Source organism: Rhineura floridana, chromosome 3 (assembly GCF_030035675.1).
Source record: "Rhineura floridana isolate rRhiFlo1 chromosome 3, rRhiFlo1.hap2, whole genome shotgun sequence".
NCBI classification, from domain to species: Eukaryota; Metazoa; Chordata; class Lepidosauria; order Squamata; family Rhineuridae; genus Rhineura; species Rhineura floridana.
Window position 1 is genome coordinate 53,030,576 of NC_084482.1, and position 21,149 is coordinate 53,051,724.

General features: G+C 41.1%; 1 pseudogene; it reads left to right on the top strand.

Moving 5' to 3' along the window:
* The first annotated feature begins 17,060 nt into the window (after nucleotides 1–17,060).
* LOC133382564 (5S ribosomal RNA) lies at nucleotides 17,061–17,179 on the top strand (annotated as a pseudogene).
* The last annotated feature ends 3,970 nt before the right edge of the window (nucleotides 17,180–21,149 follow it).

Genomic DNA, 21,149 nt, shown 5'->3' on the forward strand with positions numbered 1-21,149 from the left:
GTTATTGTTTTACTTGTATGCTCCTAAACTGGGTTGCAGTATTTTAAGAGTAATTGGTTTTAACATCTTAATAGTTTAATCCTGTTTTAATGCTGATTTTATATGTTTATATGTTTTATATTTTTATAGGTTCTTAATGATATGTACTTATTTTTATCTGGAAGCCGCCTTGAGTTCCAGTTTGGAAAAAGGGCGGGGTATAAATAAAGATAATAATAATAATAATAATAATAATAATAATAATAATAATAATAATAATAATAATAATAATAATAATACAAAAAGAGGCAGTGATTGGGAAAGGGGAGTAACATTAACATATGAAGAAGTACAGATTAGGTGATCTTCATAATTTATTATAGAGGGAAACTTCCATTAAAATTAATCCATTTTTTTTAAATTCTCTTTAACTGTAAAAGTACCAGCTTTCCAAGTTCTTAATCCGGGACATAATATATATTTACAGTAGGGCAGATTAGTACAGTGTATCTGTTTCTCAGTAGGTTTGGATTGTTTATTCACTAATAGGCAAAAACCCTTGTGGTTTAAGAACATACCTATAGCCAACAGATATTTCTATCAAACTTTAAAAAGCAGTGAAATTGGGCACCTATAGTGAATATACCAGGGGAGCAGGAGACCTGACCTCCTCTATGAGATACTGTACTGCCCTACAAATTTGTCACAATGCAAACACAATTTGGATTGGTCTTTCACAGTCTAATCCACTTCCTGTGTAGCTTGGAAGAATTTGGTAACATATGCCTCTGAGCATATAGTGAGTGGTGGCATCACCTGCCATCTCCAAAGATAGAGAATTATATTTTTGTATGTTTGTTGGTGTTCTTCTTACTTTGCTTCTTTCCTGTGTTACTAATGTTTCTACAGAGAATCTAACCTAGAAAATTTTATTTCCCTCATTATTCATCCTAGAAATCTGTGTCAAATTTATTTTTATTAATTTCAATGCCTTTTTATTGGTCAATGTTATATGATGGTGAAGACAGCCTTTTGTGTTTCAAATTGGAGGTTATGTTCTATTTGTATTTTGGGTGCATTAACAGTTGAATCTGAAATTGCAGTTTGATGTAAAATCAGACTGATTACAATATGTTGCTACTTCAGCAATGACTCTAGCTGTTGGAAAAAAGAGGATGCATGCTTTCAGCCTGCTATGTTTAAACCACTTCATTTAAGGCAAGGTGGGCATGGTCAATTAAAAACATAGAGCACACCTAGAATTTTTCTAGAATGTATTTCGCCTCCCATTGTTTTATCTTGTGCAAACTTAGACACTCCTGATGTCCACTGGAAACTATTCTGCAGAATAGACAGTGCCGTTATTCCACAATTATTTTTGGAGTTTTTTTACTGTAAATTTTGCAAAGTGTTGCTGTACTTCACATATTCAAAGAAAAAGAAACAAAAGAAAATGATTTCCTATGGGAAACTTCTCTAAAATTGCAAAGTAAATCAGACATATTTAAAATGACCATCTGAACTATATCAACTGTCTTAATAATGTTGCTTCCTCCCTGCTAAAACAAGATCAGCACAGCACATATCTTCTTTCTATTATTTGGGCTGATTGTAGGTGTTGCCACCACTCACCATATGCTCAGAGGCACATGTTACCAAATTGTTCCAAACTACACAGGAATGAATCAGACTGTGAAAGACCAACCCAAATTGTGTTTGCATTTTGACAACTTTGTAGGGCAGTACAATATCTCATAGAGGAGGTCAGGTCTCCTGCTCCTCTGGTGCATTCACTATAGCTGCCCAATTTCCCTGCTTTTTAAAGTTTGAAAGAAATATCTGTGGGCTATAAACCGTGAGGTTTTTTGCCTATTAGTGAATTTCTCTACTTTTTAAACTGGGAGGTAAGAAATGGGATCCTGTGCAAGTTTGCTGAGAATGGATTGATCATTTGCATGCTTATTGAGTTCAGTGGGATTTACTCCCCTGCAATCATGCTTAGGATAGGTGAAACTGACCACGGAATGGAGAGGGAAGGAGACAGATGGGATCAGGCAGGAGGGGAAAGGGAGAAGGACAGGTTTGATCATTTGCATGTTTATTGAGCTCAGTGGGATTTATTCCTGTACAATGCTTAGGATAGGTAAAACTGACCGGGACGGAGGGAGGGCTGGAGTGGGCAGGGGAGAAGGAAGAGGGGAGGAGGAAGAGGGGAGGGGAGGAGGGAGGGAGTGGAGAGGAGAGGAGAGGAGAGGAGAGGAGAGGGGAAAGACAGGTCTGATCATTTGCATGCTTATTGAGTTCATGGGGTTTACTCCTATGCAGTCATGGTTAGGATAGTTAAAACTGACCATGGGGGAGGAGGAGGGGGAGGGGAAGGAGCAGATTGGAGGGGGCAAAGGAAGGGGGAGGGGATGGCAGGTTTGGTCATTTGCATGCTTATAGAGTTCAATGGTATTTACTCCATTGAACTTATGCTTATAGAGTTCAATGGTATTTAAGATAGTTAAAACTGACCATGGGGAGGAGGAAGGGGAGGAGGAAGGGGAGGGGGAGGGGAGGAGGGGAAAGGGGAAGGAGGGGAAAGGGGAAGGAGGGGAAAGGGGAAGGAGGGGATTGGAAGGGGATGGGGATAGGAAAGGGATGGGGATAGGTAGGGAGGGGCAAAGGAAGGGGGAGGGAAGGGGCAAGAGGGAGGGAATAGGAGGGAGGAGAAGGGAGGGTGGGTTTGATCATTTGCATACTTCTTGAGTTCAGTGGGATTTATTTCTGTGCAATCATGTTTGAAAATGGAAACGGACTGCGTTCAAGTCAATCCCGACTCATGGCGACCCTATGAATAGAGTTTTCATGGTAAACGGTATTCAGAGGTGGTTTTACCATTGCTTTCCTCTGAGGCTCAGAGGCAGTGACTGGCCCAAGGTCACCCAGTGAGCTTCATGGCTGTGTGGGGATTCAAACCCTGGTCTCCCAGGTCGTAGTCCAACACTGACCTGGGGGAGGGGAGGAGATTGGGTGGGTGGGCACTGGGCAGATGGGAAGCCCCTTTCCTTTCCAAAAGGAAAACATTGTGAACAGTATCATTACTTTTCAGGGTTTCCCCTACCTTTTTATTCTACAGCAGGCACATGTAGTCTCCCACCCAAATTTAAACCAAAGCTGTCCCCGGCCACATACACCCCAGGCCTTTATTTCACTTTGGACAGTCATGGCTTCTCTCAAAGAATCCTGGGAAGTGTAGTTAGTGAAGGGTGTTGAGAGTTGCTAGGAGAAGCCCTGTTCCCCTCACAGACCTTCAATCAGAGTGGCTGACTGTTAAACTAGTCTGGCCACTGGAGCTCTGTCAGGGGAATAGGAGTCTCCTCTCAGCACCCTTCACAAACTACACTTCTCAGGATTCTTTGGGGGAAGCCATGACTGTCTCACATGAAATGAAAGTCTGGTATGGGTGTGGCCCCCTGATTACCCAAGCCCAGCAGCTGTTAGTCTGGCTTTTAGAACACTGACAGTTGGTTCTTACTGAGCATGCCCGACATTATCATTGAGTTCAGTGCAAATTTCTTAAATTAATTAAAAATCAGCCAGGCATTTTTAATTTTTAAACTGCAGAAGATGAAGGTCAGAGTATGGGGCAAGGTCAGTAATAGGATTACAGGTGCTCTGTGAACATGCCTGATTTTTAATGAATTTCAACAGATTATGAGAACTCTGACAGAAAAAAGTCCAAAAGGGCTCTGGATTATTTTTCTCTCTTTTTAGACTTTGAACTCTCTCTTCTCTCTGACTGTTTTGTTTATGGCCATGAAAATTTAGAGGGTTGTTAAGCAAGCATTTCTGAGTTCAGAACTATAAGTTTTGTAAGGTTTTGTTTTGAAATGAGCTTATGGGAAGCATCAGAATGGCATGGGGGGTATTTTCAATTTAACATTGTGGAATGTGAAAAATCCACGCAGGCTATAGTAGGCTATAGTATACAGCCACTCTCGTGGTTGTATAATTATGATAGTAGAAGTTCCTTTGAATATGTATGTTTAAGAGGCTTGTTTGTTTGTTTGCATTTATATCCCCCCTTCCTCCATGGAGCTCAAGGTGGCATACATGTTTCTCTCCCTCTCCATTTTTTCCTAACAACAGCCTGTGAACTAGGTTAGGCTGAGAAGCAGTAACTGGCCAAGGTTACCCAGTGACCTTCGTGACTGAGTGAAGACTTAAACCCTCTTCTCCCATGTTATAGTCCAACACTGTAACCACTTTCTATGAAGAGTATGGTTATCTCCAGTTTACTTTGTCATAAAAATCACAAGTGCACCTCATTGACTTTCTATTGAAACATCAACTTTGCTTTAAAGGATATTTTGAAAATTTCTGTCTATACCTTGTGTAGATATAAGACTTCCTCTAACAGGACTTGGGCAGAGCAATCCAAATGATGGAGAGCCGGCGGCAGAGGGGCTGGTGGAGGAGAAACCAGCGGAAAGCCCTGCAGGATCCTTCCTCTCACTCAGGAGACACCGCCCCAGCTGAATGCCAGCTCTGTCAGGAGCCCCACACACAAGCCAGCCAGGAAGTGCCAGCTCCCACTAACAGGCCTCCCAGGGAATAAGTGACGTCTGTAGGCCACCATGGAAATGTTTTTACTGCCCTGGCCTTTTGGCCAGGTGAGATTCCGGGTGGATCAGGAACCGGAGAAGGACTCCGAACACAGGGAAGATCTCACTTAAGTCCCCCCCACAGCTTTGCCCTAGAACACCTCATTTTCAGGGCTTCCACCGGCTTCCGCCAGCCCTCCATCCACCAGGCTGGCTGTCCCTGGGAGATCCCCGGTGGCGCCGGCAGGCTCCTGGCAGCAATGCAGCAGCAGAGGCCAGCAGTGCCGGGAGCCTGCCAGCACAGCCGGGGATCCGCTGCATCCAACTACCCCCAGCCCAGCGGAAAGGTGATTGCGCCCTTAGTTCAAAGCATAGAAGAGTAGATATGTTTGGGGCTATTGGAATCTGAAGCTATATTGTGCCAAATGCATGGATTCAGGCTTAAATATTTTAAACTTAAATTACTTGTTCAAGTATAATTTGAACTCTAAGAAAACAGGCTAAAAAAACCTAAATAAATTAATGTTCTTTGTAAATGTTTATGCCACTTAAATAAGAACAGTGCTGAAAAAGAAAAAGAAAAACCATATTGTACCTCCAAATATTGAAAAGCTTGATGTACCTCCAAAATTTTGCCATTTTGCAGCATAAAAAATTGTGTTTGCAATTCTTTTCATTAAGAGACTGAAGCACTGCAGAAGTAATTATAATAATTTATTTAAATGAATGAAAAGTTAAAACTATCATCTACCACTGAAGGTAACCTAAAATATAACTCAAGTATATGGCAAAAAGGGGGAAAGAAACAAAAAGTCCAGTTAAAAATAACCAAATAACAACTCTAGAAAAAATGGCAACCTAAAGAACTATGCAAATATATTCACAACTCTTTCACAACTCTCAAGTTTATCATATCCAACAAATATCCATTAATATCTCTGAATAAGTTCAAAAATTGCTCACTTTCTCACCACAAAAAACATCAGCTCTAACCAATGATTGACTAGGTGTTGTTATGAATTTCATATCTGACACTGCTAAGGCTGGAGAATTTTCATGGTTCTCCTGAGCCATTATTTGTATTAGCTAGTGCAAATTTGCAACTGACAGCAGTGAACAATGAAAACTTTTGTCATACCTACAGCAGTGAAAGTTATTAAATTAATGGCATAGTATGGTCTCCTGTCCTTTTTACTTGCATGCGTTAGTGATAGTGAACAAATGTTTTCACTCAGAACCAAACACATGGGATTTTATCAGCTTTGAATCTTTTATTATCTGCTCTGTTCTTCAGTTACTAAAAGCCTAAACCAATAAAAGATATGGTTTACCTAGTTTTCTGCAGTATCACAGTATAAAAGATATAACAGAACTGGAAAAGATATAGAGATAGGCAACAAAACGTATCAGAGGTACAAGACAAATTAGGTAATTTTAGCATAAAAGATGAGACAAAGTACAAATGCTGGGCCAAAAGGAAAGAAGCAATTGCTTTAGCTTTCAGATAATGACTAGCATTTAGGGAGGGTAGTCCCCCTAAGTTTCAAATCAGATATGAAGATTCCTAAGGAGCTCTCTAGCCAATTCAGTGGTTCTGTAGCTATTTTATTTTTATACCTCAGAGTAACTGCAGCAGTGTTATCTATCCAGGCCAAACTGTCATTTATTATTCAAAAGGATTGGCATCTATCTAGGACATAAGCTGATATCTATCTATCTATCTATCTATCTATCTAATCATCTCACTCCTATCACGAAAATCTCCTTGCCCCTCCCCTCTACTGAAATCTGACCAGAGATGCTAGGACACAACCTGGACACTTTCAGATCTGTGTTTAGTTGCTCCAAGTGTGATGAGGCACATATGAATGTGGGGTGGAGAATTCCTAGGCAGTTAAGTACTCTCAGACCCTGAACTGCCCTTCCCATCCGAGCTGTCAATTGGAACCTACTAGACCAGCCTTTCCCAACCAGTGTGCCTCCAGATGTTGTTGGACCACAACTCCCATCAGCCTCAGCCAGCTTTGCCAATGGTCAGGAAAGATGGGAATTGTGGTCCAACAACATCTGGAGGCACACTGGTTGGGAAAGGCTGTACTAGACAGTAAATACGATAAGACAGTTCATGTTTGGGCTGAGCCCGTACCTTGAACAACACTGTCTCCCTGGTGTTGTTCTAGCATGTCTGTCATGTTTCTGTGAGTTCTTTGACTTTGCTCTTCAGTCTTGACTTCTGGCCTGCTCCTTAGCTCTAAGTCCTACTTTGCTCTTGGCTCCAACGTCTGGATGTTCTTGTTCTTTGAATATGGCACTTGATTATTTCCTTTGTTCTGACTGTTAGAGCAGTAGGACAATGGAACCAATTAACTAGGGAGGTGGTGGGCTCTCCAACACTGGAAGCATTCAAGAGGCAGCTGGACAGCCATCTGTTGGGTATGCTTTAAGTTGGATTCCTGCACTAAGCAGGGCATTGGACTTGATGGCCTTATAGACCTCTTCCAACTCTACTATACTATGATTCTGTGCCAGACTTCTACCACAACTTTAGTGTCCTAGTTCCAGCTGCCTATGGCTCATTTCTCACACAGGACATCCCTGTATACAGTCTGTGCATGAGAATTATCTACCTTGGTGGATAACACTAAGGCTTATCTAGTCCAGCATTCTTATTCCAACAATGGCCAGCCACACGCCTCTAGAAGCTGACATGAAGGCAAAGACCTTTACCTATTGTTTATCCACAGCAACTGGAACTTCAGCTTTGATACATTAAAAGATTAATTATCATGACTTTCAGCTATTGATAGATGTATCCTCCATGAATTTGTCAAGGTATTTTTTAAAAGCCACCTAAGCTAGCATCAGTTGTCACACTTTATTGCAATTAATTCTATGAGTTGTATGAAGTGCTTCCTTTCGTCTGTCTTGAACCTATTGCCAATTTTTTATTGGATGACCCTGACTAGTTGTATTATGAGAGAAAAACAGTTCTGTCTAGCTGCTGTCTCCCATGTTCTCCCCCCGTTATCTTTTTTTATGAATTGAAAAGCCTCAAGCTCTTGTGTTTGTGCAAACATGAGTGTTCTATCCCAATTCAACACATCACCACAAACAACCTTAAGTAGATTGAGCCTTAGGGCACTGAAAAGCAGCTTGTGTTTGTGACACAGTATTCATACAGTTACTTTTCTAAAAGTACACCTGAATCCCCAGCCATGAGCCTAAACAGAAAAGTGTAGTCCAGTATGCACCTACAGATGGTATAAATCAATGGGTACTAAGTCAACAGTTAACATTAATACTTGAGATGGCATTAATTTTTGACTGACAGAAACTTGCAGTGGATAGGGCAGGAGAATATAACTTTTATGTTTTCTCTTGCCTGTTTATTTAAACTGTTTGTATCCCACCTTTCCATTCACATAGATATCAAAAGTGGCTTATGTAAAAAAATACAAAAAAAACCCTAAACACAACATAAAATCAATATAAGTTAATAAAATGTTATATTAAATTGAGTTCTGCTGGAGAAAGCAGATGAAACTAGGTCCAATAAATCCTCTTTTACATAAAGAAATATATATCTTACATGTGAAGTTTAAAATGTCTGTTATGCATCATAGGAATCTCAGTCAAATTTAGTGAAGGCCTATCACTTAAACCTGTGACTCTCATCTGAATCCTAAGCACATTTACTTGTGAGCAAATAATCTTTGCTGTCAGCAGAGCAAGGAGCAGAGCATTCCTAACCCCAACCTGGCAACAGTGGGGCATGATGCAGTAGCATAGCCACTGCCGCGCATGCAGCCCTGCCACTCATACCAGCCAGGGAGGAAGGTGGGAGCAGGTAAAACCATGGAATTGGCAGAGTTATTGGGCATGGATGGCAGCCAAAAGACAGCCGTGAGGCCAGCTGAGGATCCAGTGGGCTAGCTCAGATCCTCTCCACCCCTGGAACACTCTGTTTTGGGGCTTTATGTGAACTGCCATCATTGGGAATACTGCCAGCAGTGCTTCCACTTGCCTGCGCTTTTGGCAAGTGGAACATGGAGCTCCATGCTAAAAGAGTGGTGCTAGTGTCATTCTGCATTAGAGGAGTGATGCTGGCATCACTCCATGGGTGGAGGCCGGCAGAGGTGTTTTGGGCTTGGTGGAGGAAGACCTCCACCTCATATTTAAAAAAAACAGCACAGCTGATTGAAGGTTTGGCTTGCAGTCTGACACATTTCCTCAAGGCTAGAAAATTATGAATAGGTATTATTGTATAAAGAATTAAAGGGCACACATGTTCTTTTATAGAGAAGTACAACCATAAAGATTGGAAGAACAAGCGTATGAAATAGAAGCTGTAAATCTGAGCGAGTGAAAGGAGATTTCCGTGCAAATAAATAGGGCATGGGTTTAGCATGGATTAAAATTAAAACCCCGGTAGATCATATCTGATTATATTTCACAATGAAGGAGTCTTCCCTCAGATTACTCTTTTGCTTGATCAGTCAGAAAGTAGGAAGAGGGATGAGGGGCAAAGGAAAGGTGAATTTTTTTAAAAAAAACAGACACAACTGCAGTCTTCAAATAGCTTTTAATTGGTTTTATTCCTCTGTGTTTGCCATCTCTTCAAAGTTTTGCCTTTCCTTAGTGTTTTTTCTTTCTGTTTGACAAAGTGCAAGTCCTTTTCTATATTTGTTTTGGCTGGAGCTGATACTCAAAGAACTGCTGTTTAAATGTATTTATTAATCATTTAGTTCTATAACTCAGTCCTTCACTTTGTGGCATCATATATGTGTAAATTATAAATCTTTTATTTGGGGGGAGGGAGAATTAGAGTGAATATCTCCAACCAACACATACTGCTATCCTACTCAGTGTGAATATTTTGTGATGCTGAAGGTTCAGTCCTTGTTGAAGAGCCTACACCTATCACCCCAATCCACTCAAGGCAATTGTTGTATGAAAACAGGTTTTCACATGCAGGTCACCCTTCTAGATCAGATGCCATGTGTTCCAGGAGTGGTGCTGCAAAGGAAAATGCCCACATCCAGCATGGCATGGGGGCTTTGCAGAACATTCAAGAGCATATTCTTGATAGGGTTGCCAACTCCGGAAATAAACTATTCTGGTATTTGGGGAGGCCTGGGGCAGAGTCTCCTTGGTCAGAAAAAAGAGTAAATGTAGATTAAGGAGTAGAACCAGAAGGCAGAGCCCAACATTTTAGTGTGTGTGGGTCAAGCAGAACCAAGAGACAGAGCCCAACATATTTTTTTAGTCGGTCAAGCAGTGGTGCCTAGCAAAAAAAAATCTCTTGTTCACCTAGGTGTACAACAAGACAGAAACTTTCTTAGGGGGAGAAAACTGTTCCTGTCCCTTGCTTTTCAGATACTTAGACTGAAAACAAACAAAACAAATAGCCAGACTATTTTTTGTCACCCACATCCCTAGCTCTAGGACATCCAGGGTTGTATTCAACACTCTATGAGCGGAGTTCCACTCACAACAGGACTTCTCTTTCCTCTCCTCTATCCATGCACCCGCAAAATCTGCTCTGAAGGGTACCCCAACCCTCTGGACAGGTTTTGAGGATGTGCAAGGGAAAGGAGGTGAAAGGTCCATGGAACAAGCTGCTGCATGAGTGGACCAGCAGCATTGGATACAATCCATAGTCAGCATATAAGAGCTGGCCAGGATTATTAGACTTCATTGTCATACATGAACTAAATGTACCCTAAAATACACCCATGCTCTTCTGTAGCTATGCATTGCAATGAATATTAGGTAGCACAAGGCAAGCTGTCTTACAGGAACCTTGCCTGCTATTACTGATATTATTGAGGGAACCCTTCCAAAGAATCCCAGAGTTACCCAGAACACTTTTTGAAAACCACTGGAATATGGATGACACTGTTGCTGATTACCTGTTTGGGGGTGGGGAATACTGAATGTAGGAACCATTTTTCCTTTCCAGCAGTTGAAGACACGTGTCCTCACGTCTGAAGGTGGGACACCCAGAGCAGGGCTTCAGCAGGAAAGTTCATCAACAAGGAACCAGATAGCTGGCCCCCAAACTGTTGAGCTGCAAACACCAATATGTGACTTGGTCATATATTAATTGAATAATTATAGAATTTCTTCCATGATTTGGAGTGTGGAGTATTTATAAAAGAAGTTAGTGTAGGATTGTTATCTCGCATTAACAATTTCTCCTTCAGTTTGTTTACCTGTACCAAGTTATTATCTCAGATCCTGACACTCCTGGCACCAGAATTTGTGGGGGCCCTCATGCACATTACCATCAGTGGCTCCCTCTAACCTGGAAGAAACAGGACATGTAAACTGAAAAAGCCCTAGGTTAATGTGATCTTGAATACTATAGGCAAAGTGTAAATGGTAGCACTCTTAAGGTGACTGTCTCTCTGCTGGTCTTGGGGTCCTAGCAGTGTTGAACCTTGCTACCTTCTGGAGCTAACCTTGGATACTGAGATGGCAATGTCATGTATACAGCAGAACAGGTAGGTTAGAGGGGTGCTGTGAGTCAAAGGCCTTCTAGTAGAATAGGAATTCATCCCATCATCACTCATCCAGTATGCTGACTGCATTATTACATACATGATCTGACACCAAAATGACAAGTCATAGCTGGAAATAACTCCACGTTAGAAAGTTCTTTTGTATTTTTCCTCCTCATTCTTAACTGGCTTCAATATCTAATTTTCCCTTGGGTCATACAAATTAAGTTAGGGCTGCAGATCTGTAAAATTTCCAGTTATCTTGTATCATGTTGGCATATCACCTTTTGAGTTGTGTCTACAATTAAGTTCTTCTGGTATACTATAAGCTTCTCTTCTTGTTTCTTCTCCACTACCTCCATGTATTATAAGAGGGTTAAAGGCTGTATAAATTGCAGTGTATAGAACCTCTGCTATAGTTGCAATGCCATAAACCCACAAGACAGTTGTATTTTGAGGAGGTTTCATACTTGCTCCTTTCATGCCTAGAGATCCTTTTCAGGCCAGAATGCTTATAGCTGGGTAATGCCTAATATTCTCTGACTGGTGGTATTGCCATATGTATGCAATGTTCCCTATAGCATGCTTAGTTTAGTATATTTAGGGACTTGAACCCATGTTTTATTGTTAACGAGAGCTAGCAAGTAAAATGCCTTCCTCAAGGAGCTAAATTAGCTTTCCTGCATTTCTCACAGTGCTAGGCTGTAAACTTCAAGCTCAGCATTTACTGGGTAGCTGATGTCTTATCAGGCATGTGGTTACTAGTGCAATGATGGTTGGGAAAGAATAAGGTAAACAACTAGGGAACATCTTCCTTTGATGTAAACTATGAGACTCTTTCACATAAGATGAGTTTATTATCTCGTGTTTTGCACCTGTTGCTTAGAATTGGGAAAACTCACTAGTCAGCTGCAGATCTTAGGTACTTCTCATGAGTTATCTGTCCCAGCTGTCCACTAAGTGCTGGTTAAGCCTTATGGAAAACATAAACATTGCCACAATAACCCAAAAAACAGCAGGTGTGGCTCATTAATATTTTAGAATATAAAACCCCCTATAAAACCATCCTATGTTGGAACTTAGTGTAGATCTGAGATGGTGTGCTGTGTACTAATGCTGCTATAGGGGCCCATTTGTTGTTGTTCTGAAGGGTTCCTCAACAACAGAAAGAACGTAAGATTGAGTGCTTTGCTTTATGTGTCTCTATACTTTGCTATTAATAAACCTGTAACTTTTCACCTCATCTGTGTTGCTATTGTATATAAATCCGCAAAGAACCTTGCACAGCCATGTTAAGGTGTAACTTTGCATACTTGGAAAAACCATTTGATGTACTTACATGGGATGTATCATGTACACCATGTTGAGCTTCTTAGAGAAAAGGTGGGATATAAATGCAACAAATTTTATTTATTTATTTATTTCATTCCATTTCTATACCGCCCTTAGCCTATGGCTAAAATTATTTTAAACATATAGGAACAAATGAATATTATAAAATCAACAATGATGTCAAACAACAAAAGATTTACTGAAGCAGTAAGTAGATGGGGGTTCAGTAATTTCCATATATTAAAAGGGAGTTAATGACAGCAGGAAGCAGTGTGGACTATGGGCCTTATCCAGCTAAGTTTTATACTCAGAGTAGACCCATTAATATTAATGACTCTAAGTTTGTCATGTCTTTTAGTGGGTCTACTCTGAGTATGACTAACATTGGATACAACTTTTTAGGCTATTTGAGAAAAAAAATAAAATCTTGAATAAATAGTATGCATGTTTGCTATTAAGATATGAATGAGGATCAGTATTGAGTGTAGTCATTAAGAGTAACATACTTTTGTATGCAATTTTTTTTTTTAAAAAAAAGACTGTTATTAGCAGGATACATGGCTATTGATTGTGTTTTTTATAATTATGTCTTGTATACAGATGTGTGTATAAATAACAATTTAAATATGGAACAAAATGGGAGGCAGCTGATTTTGAAATAGCTACCATTTAATGTGCATATTCTAGTAGTTTAATGATATAATAAGGGATAAAAGGCTTTTTTAAAAACATAGGTAGTGTGTGTAAAGGGAATTGTAAGATGCAGATAATATGGTAAATTGAACTGACAGTCATGTATTACCATTATAACATATTGAGATATTTGTGATAATATCTTCTTGTACCTAGAAAATAAGGAGATTTTGAAACTGAATCGTGATAATAGTACTCATTTAATCCATGCCTAGTTTACTTCTTCCTGCCTCAGTCTTTCCTTTCTCTGTTCAGTTGAGAAATGCCTCATGAGATGCTGTTTTAGTCAATTCCTGCACAAACCAGCCACCTGCAGGGTCAGGTATGCAGTCTGAAAGATTAGTTTTCTAGTGCCACTGAGGCAATGCTCTATGAAAATATGTATTTGCCTTTTCTCTGCCTCTCCCAGGGGTCTTTCCTACACTTTTAGTTTCAATAGTAATGGTCACTAGGTTAGAGGCTTTAAAGGGATTAGATTAGGTGAAGGCCTCCTGCAGATACCATCTTATCAGAAGGTTCGTTCTGCACAATATAGGAAACGGACCTTTAGTGTGGCGGCACCTACCCTGTGGAATTCCCTCCCTTTGAATATTAGGCAGGCGCCATCTCTGCTATCTTTTTGGCGCCTTTTGAAGACTTTCCTCTTCCAACAAGCCTTTTAAGTTGAGACCTATTCCAGTCTGTGCCTGTGTTAGAATTGCTTTTAATATGTCTTTAACCCTTTTTTAAAAAGATGTTTTTAAAGTTTTTTTAATGTTTTTAACATTGTTTTGTTTTAATGTATTTTAAGGTCTTTTTATGTTAGTTAAAGTGTTTTTAGTGTTTCTGTTTGCCACCCTGGGCTCCTGCTGGGAGGAAGGGCAGAGTATAAATAAAATAATAAATAAACAAATTCATGAAGGATTTATCTAGCAATGCTTATAGCCGGGACAGATAGGCAGAGATCATGGGCAGTATCCTGCTGACTTGTTCTGACATTACACTGGAACCTGCTCTCCCACCCACCCCTTTTTATCCCCAACATCTAAGATATATTTTGCAGTATCCAAGTAACTTACTCCATCAGCACAAGGATTTCTGCTTGTGTAACAGAACTTTTCCCCCTTTTCTCCCCAGCACAACCTGCACCCACCCCAAACCTGCTCCAGAGGATGGGAGCAACCATCCTGAACAGATCTAGAATGCATGCACAAGGGGGGGGATTCCATTGTACAAACAGAAATCCTTGCATTGATGGAACATGTTAGCTGGATACCACCCAATATAACTAAGATTCTGGTGATAAAAACGGGAGAGCAGCTGCCTTTCCCCTGTTTGTGAGCTTTCCAGAGGCCATTATTGGACTAGATTAACCTTTGATCTGATCCAGAAAATGTCGTCTTATTTTCTTAATTCTGCACAACAGAGAGCTTGGGAATTTGACCTGTGTTTTCAGAGTTGAGGCTAAATTAGAGCAGCAACAATAATCCAGCCAATCATCCTTCCATATTGCCTACTATGCCCTGGTTGTAATAAACCTAAACTGGAACATTTCTCTCCAGCATCTAATTTTCTGTTTTGGGGTGGGTGGATATGGAAATAACTTCCAGAAGAGGTACCTGCATTAGTCTATTGAAGTATATAAAAATAGGCTTATAGCAACTTTTTAAAAAAAAGTTATACAATTTTGTAGTCTAGAGTTCACTTCATCAGAGGGGGGAAATGTAAGCATTAGGGTCATATGATAATGAAATTAAAAAGTTGCTTCTGTGACAACTTAATTAAGTGACTCTTCACAAAGGCCGAAAATGAATAGTGACACAATAATCCCAGCGTTGCTGAGTTAATTAACTCTGAAATCTTGTACATGTCTACTCGGAAGTAAGTCTCCCTGAGTTCCATGAGGCTTACTCTGAGGTAAATAGGGATAGGATTGCAGCCTAATATCATAGTGGGAAGCAGGCACTGTTGTAGTTATTCATTCCCAAAAGGATACAGTCAAATCTCTTGATAAATTTGAAATTCAGCCATACAAAATGGGAGTCTTCCTTTAAAAATTTATTTATTTATTTAAAATATCTCTATGTAGCTCACAATGAAATTATGCACAGTGAGATGTTAATGTTTTAAAGTCTTTTGTTTTTAAGATGTTTTAGAGTGCTTTTAGTGTTTTTGTTTGCTACCCTGGGCTCCTTCTGGGAGGAAGGGCAGGACAAAAATTTAACAAATAAAATAAAAAGCAAACATTAAAACAGATAAAAATACATAAAATATTCAATTCAAGGGGAGTGATATTAAAAGGGGTCTAAAGAGGTAAAACGAAAAAGGGGAAAAAACAAAATCAGATTTGGGCTATATCTTCAGTCCCTCCCAAAGGCTCTCCTGAACAAGATGGTTTTCAGATGTCTCTGAAACACTACCAGGGAGGGAGCACATCTGTCATGTGAGTTTCCATCTGAAGTCATATGTCCTAGCCACAGGTTCACCACCGCATTAAGTCTGGAGTATGTCTGGAGCATTATGAAGTGGCTCAGGAGAAGGAGGTTCAGGTAAAATACATGCTGTAAAATCCAGACAAAGTGCTTAAGTCCTGTTGATTTCAGCTGAAGAGAGTTAACCATCTGCCTTGAAACCACTGCTTTAACTATGGCTAGGTTGTGTCCCCACTCTGATAATTCTCATTGTGCCAGGCTCTGTATTTCTGCTGTATGTAACTAATAGGAACCCAGTAAGCAAGACACAGATATTGACTAAAGCAAAATATTATTTTATTTTTGAGCATTTTTTACTTTGCCTTTCCACATAGAAACAAAGAACTCAAGGCAGCAAACATAGGGTTAAAACCACTTCAAAGTATCACATCAATTTAAGAAAAAGAGCAATAATCAATGTGAACACATCAGAACAGACTTCACACCTATAGGGAGACATAAAAATCAAACAGAGGTCAGATCAAAGGCTACTGAAACAAAAAAGTGTTCAGTTGACAGCAAAAAAACCTAAAGAGGACCCTGGGTATATCTCCTGGGGCAAGGAGTACAACATTCTGGGTGTTGTTACAGAGAAGGCTCTTTATCTCATCCACACCAACTGTGCTTTCAGATGGTGGTTATTACAAGTCCCAAAGTAAGGCCTCTTCTGCTGACCTCAGTGGATGGGCTAGAACATACAGAAGGAGCCAATATTAGGGTTGCCATATTCCAGTTCCACAAATCTGGGAAGGCCAATTTGCATGGTATGCAAATATTTGCTAATTATGCACATTAAGCATTTTAATTGTTGCATTGTTGAGTCGTTTTGTTTTTGTGCCTAGTAATTACCAGCAAAAACTGGGGGAGGATGTGCAGAATCTTTTTTTTTAAAACCTTACATTTTCAGCCTTAAATGCCTAGTTTCCAACACCATGGAATATTTATTTATTTATATTCTGCCCTTCCACTGTTAAAAACAGAGCCCAGGGCAGCTTACAAACATAACAATAAAAATACTAAATCAATATAAAAACATAATAAAACACAAAGTAGCAACAAACATAAAACAAGTCAATGCAACATTATAAAAATCCAGCATAAAACAAAAAGCTTGCAAAGCATCAATTAAAAGTAGTATTGCGACCGAGAGGTTATAGGTACCAACATAGGAAATGTGAAATGAACACGCCACTACAACTCGTAACACAGATAGAAATAAAGATTTCAATATTATCAGTTCAGTCAATCATCTAGCATTTGAGCATCTGAGAAGTGTCTACAGTACATTGATTCTCATATACCAGATCAGGGAGAGGGGAAACAGAGCTTTCTGTGATAAAGGCTGAAACTTGATGGAGAATTGAGTGCTGGAATCTCTTTTTTTTTTTTTAAATGCAGTGAATTCTAGAGACCTAGCAAGCTGTATTAGCATTAGACAGGGAAGCTGTTGCATTCTTATTGGTCAGGGGGGAGATATTCTTATTGGTCTTAAGGGGGGATGTTTATATATATATGCTTATGGCCATACTACCCTGAACACACCCAATCTCATTTGATCTTGGAAGCTAAGCAGGGTCAGGTCTGGTTTTTACTTGTGTGGGAGATAGCATGGGAATACCGGGTGGGGTAGGCCAGGGGCGTCACTACCGGGGTGCGGAGGGTGCGGCCCGCACCCGGGTGTCACCATGAGGGGGGTGACACCCAGAGCTGCCCCGCCCCGCACCGTTGCCCGGCAAGGCTGCTCCAACTCCTCCTTGGAGGCGGGCGGGCGGGAGGGCAAGACCGGGAACAGCGTCGGCGGGGCGAGGGAGGCGCGCCAGCGTTCCCAGGCCTTCTCCGACTGGGTGCTCCTCCGGTGCACGCCCTCCCAGGGCATGGACGGGGTGGCTGGCTTTGAGTGCACGCGCACACGTGCGCACACGCAAGCCCAGCCACCCCATTCATGCCCCTGGGAGGGTGCGCACCAGAGGTCTGCACCCCCCTGCACTCCCGCTAATGACGCCGCTGGGGTAGGCTTAGAGGACAGCAATGGTAAACCACATCTGAATACCTCTTACCATGAAAACCCTATGAATATATCCAAAAGATTCATAGGGTCACCATAAGTCGAAGCCGACTTGAAGGCATATAACAACAATGAAGTAGGGTGATCTTTGGTGAGATGTCCCCCCAGTCATTTTGAAGGAGGATATGTATAAAAAATACTTTTTACCCTTTTCTGAATTGCTGAACAGAGGCTTTTCCAGGCAACAAGGTGAGCAAGGCTATATTCCAATGCAACTATACTTGGGAGTTAGCACCGTTTACTGCGGGGGGGGGGAGGAAGGCCAAAAAATTCAAAAGCTAATACTGCAGCCTTTTCTATAGAGAGGTTTGCTTTTATATTTTGTATTTGTTCAGGGGAGGGAGCATTTGGTGGATTCAAACCCCTTTATGCCATCCTCCAAGACAGACACTCCCATTGTATTACCTGCTTAAGACACATACCCTGAGACGTGGAGGCAATTGAGATGAAGGCTGCTTCTCCCTGCTGACTCAGACAGAAAATCTATGTATAAGGGATGGAGCTGCATGTGTTGATCAAGTAGGCATGTGCAGGTTTTTGAACTGCTAGCTTCTGCATATGCTGCAGGCACGCAGACTAAAATTCTTATTTTTCACAGGACACTTGTGGTGTACCTTATTGGCTAAGAACAATGGAAGGGGGAAATAGGCAGATTTCTCACAAAATGGGCAGAAAACTGCTGCCACACTTCCCCTTGTGTCCCTGGATTCACAAGGGCTAGAGACTTGCTCTTTTTAAAAAAAATGTAAGCTGGGAATCCAGACCACCTAATGGGCTAAGCAGGCACTGGGTAGCATGGCTAAAATCTGAGTAACACCCAGCTAACGAGGCAATATGGCAACCCTAGCCAATACCTTTAGCTATATAAATCCTACTCACTTTAAGGCTTTAAAGGTAATGACCAGCATTTTCAGGGCCAGTGCCAGAGAACAGCCAGCCCCTGTGGCCCAAAGGGGCCCCTGAAGGACCCCTCCTTAGAGTGGGAGGGTGGTGCTCCTGTTCCATTATTCACACCAGCATCGGGTCCTGCAACCCTACCCTGCTGTGGTTCACAAAGAGGGAGCTTCCAGGCACACACATCCAATGCAGACAATGCGGGCTTCAATAAGCTTGCCTACACATTCCACCTACCTCTCTCATCAGTGTGAATGCTGTGCACACATGCCCGCCATTACTCAGGATGGCGGTGGGGGCTTCTCTAAGGGGCTGACATCTCCACCGCCATCTTCGCTGATGGCAGGCATGCACGCTATGCACACATGTCATTCACACAACACAAGAGGTAGGTAGGGAGCACGGATGGGCTTATTAGTCCCACACCGCCTGTATCGGGGTGTTGGGCTATGGTGCCACAGGCCCAGGGCACCCAGAAATGAACCAAAATCAGTGCAGTTTATACAAAAGGAGTTGCATGCTAAATAATATAAAATAGGGTATAGACACAAGCAGAGAGCCAGTGTGGTGTAGTGGTTAGAGTGTTGGACTACGACCTGGGAGACCAGGGTTTGGTTCCCCACACAGCCATGAAGCTCACTGGGTGACCTTGGGCCAGTCACTGCCTTTCAGCCTCAGAGGAAGGCAATGGTAAACCCCCTTTGAATGCCGCTTACCATGAAAACCCTATTCATAGGGTCACCATAAGTCGGAATCCACTTGAAGGCAGGCCATTTCCATTTTCCATAAATACAACCATATGACCTTTAGCTCAGATTTCTCACATCTTTTTGAGAGAATTCCTTGCCTCTATAATGCCTATTTTCTGAGTCCACAGTGAGAGAGGTCAGCCCTTGATAACATAATGAGTGTTGTTGACTTGCTGAATTGGTGCCTAGTGTGCCCATAGCAAAATTTCCTCCTGAGTTGCTTGGCCACGTACCTCAGACTGTGTCCTATTCAACAATAGAGCTATTGCCTATCCACATAGTCCATGAGACTGCAGTAGATTTTTACAACATCTCATTTTCATAAAAATCTGCAGCCTCCTAAATCCGTATGGTGTAAACACATGCATCCTTTCCTCCACAAAACTAATGCTTGTCCATTTGTTTTTATACTACATCTGTAAAAACATAAATCTTAGTTAGAGACAATTCTCAGGAGTAATTACCTGAACATATATGGGTTTTACAAAAGAAAAACAGAACTAAAGTTAGACATGCTCATTCTGTCCTCAGGATGGAATGTGCTAGCTTGGATCTCTTCAGCAATCCAAAATAGCAGCAAAAAAGCCAAGGAGAAAGAAATTAAGAAGAATGAAGAACTGCAAAACTATGATGCAGTGTTGAAAGAAAGAAAGAAAGAAAAAGAAAGTCTGCCTTCAAAATCAAGCCAGTGAGGGCTTAGGAGCATGGGTAAGCGCTAGACAGACTGTCAACAACCTTTCTTTGCACATCTTTGCTAATGCATCTCAATTGTGACCTGCAGCACTCCTTTCTAGCTGAGATATGGGATCCCCATGCAGCTTGGCAATATTCCACACTCTTGACCTGCAGCTCTGTTTTGGCTGAGAGGCACACTATTCTGCCAATGCAGCTTAATCCTCATTTGCACTCTTGCTTCCTGTCCTTGCCTTGGATTGCACATCTCCCCAGCTACTCCTTGCCAGAAGCAGCAGACAATTCTATCAATGTATACTTCTGCCCTCTTGCTGTTCTAGTCCTAGGTGTTTATGAAGCTCAGAGAAAACAGTGTTCAGCTGTGCTCCTAAAACCATTGGTGGAATTACCTTGCCAGATGACCCACCTCCCCACCCCTCTAAGCATCTACTATGCCACAAGTTAACTAATAAAAGAAAAATATACATGCCAGCTGAATAACCTTATGGGATTATGTATCAACTGTTACTTTCTTAATGAAAATGTACTTTTGACATTGGCTATAAATGGTTTTAAACTGCAATCCAATACACACTTACCTGGGAATAAGTCCCGTTGAACCCAATGGAGCTTACTTCTGAGTAGACATGTACTGGATTGCAGCCATAGTCTATTTTGCAACCTTCAGGCTGAAAATGGCATTGTGCTTTAAGCAGAAGTGAGGCTGGTTGTGTGTGCATGGTGCACACATTAGAACAAAATTGTAAGAATATTGTGGTCCCCACCAGTTAAAGTGGCCAGATTAGAATTTCAAATATATGTGACATTGCTCTTTGACGTAAGACACATCAATCATATTCTATGGGCCATGGATTTCTGGAACAAGGCATAAAACCAAGGTTTAATTTGAATCATGGCACATCCAAATAACTTAAATTGTAGAACTTGACCCTGGAATATACAAAGTAATAAAAAGCGAGAATTGCTTTGAGTATATGCAAAGTGCTTGCTCTCATCTCTAAATAAATAAGAATCTGCAGTGCATCCAGAATTAAGAAGGCATGACTTCCGGGCTTATGGCATCTCTCTCTCTCTTCAGGAATATGGTCCTGTGGAAAACCCATTTGTAGTTGCAGTAGTACATTTATTATGGTCAAGTGACCAACACCACAAGATCACAGCCTCAATAAAACTGGTTATAAAGAATGACAAATTAAGCACTT